This window comes from Tupaia chinensis, unplaced genomic scaffold (genome assembly GCF_000334495.1).
Source record: "Tupaia chinensis unplaced genomic scaffold, TupChi_1.0 Scaffold143992_1, whole genome shotgun sequence".
NCBI classification, from domain to species: Eukaryota; Metazoa; Chordata; class Mammalia; order Scandentia; family Tupaiidae; genus Tupaia; species Tupaia belangeri.
This window is the reverse complement of record NW_006203843.1, coordinates 266546-266774: the sequence shown is the minus strand read 5'-3', so window position 1 is coordinate 266774 and position 229 is coordinate 266546. Positions and strand designations below refer to the sequence as shown.

At 36.7% G+C, this 229-nt stretch overlaps 1 protein-coding gene across 1 annotated transcript in view; it reads right to left on the bottom strand.

Moving 5' to 3' along the window:
* The window catches only part of WNK3 (WNK lysine deficient protein kinase 3), a 279743-nt gene that overhangs the window by 63060 nt on the left and 216454 nt on the right, over positions 1 to 229 (bottom strand).

Sequence of the window (229 nt, the reverse complement as noted above, 5' to 3'; positions counted from 1 at the left end):
TAAGAAATTGTGTGATCAATACAATGTGGGTGGGAAAGGAATGGAAGACAATTGTATACACCAGAGATAGTGTGAGAAGAGGGTGGGAAAGGACAGAGGGTCAGAAAGAGGGGTTAAAATAATTCTAGGAACTAGGAAAGGAAATTTTTTATAATAATATGCATGATTAAGTCACTATGTAGTATATTCAGGATGGGAAATCACATTTTGTATGGTGTGGCTTAGGGAA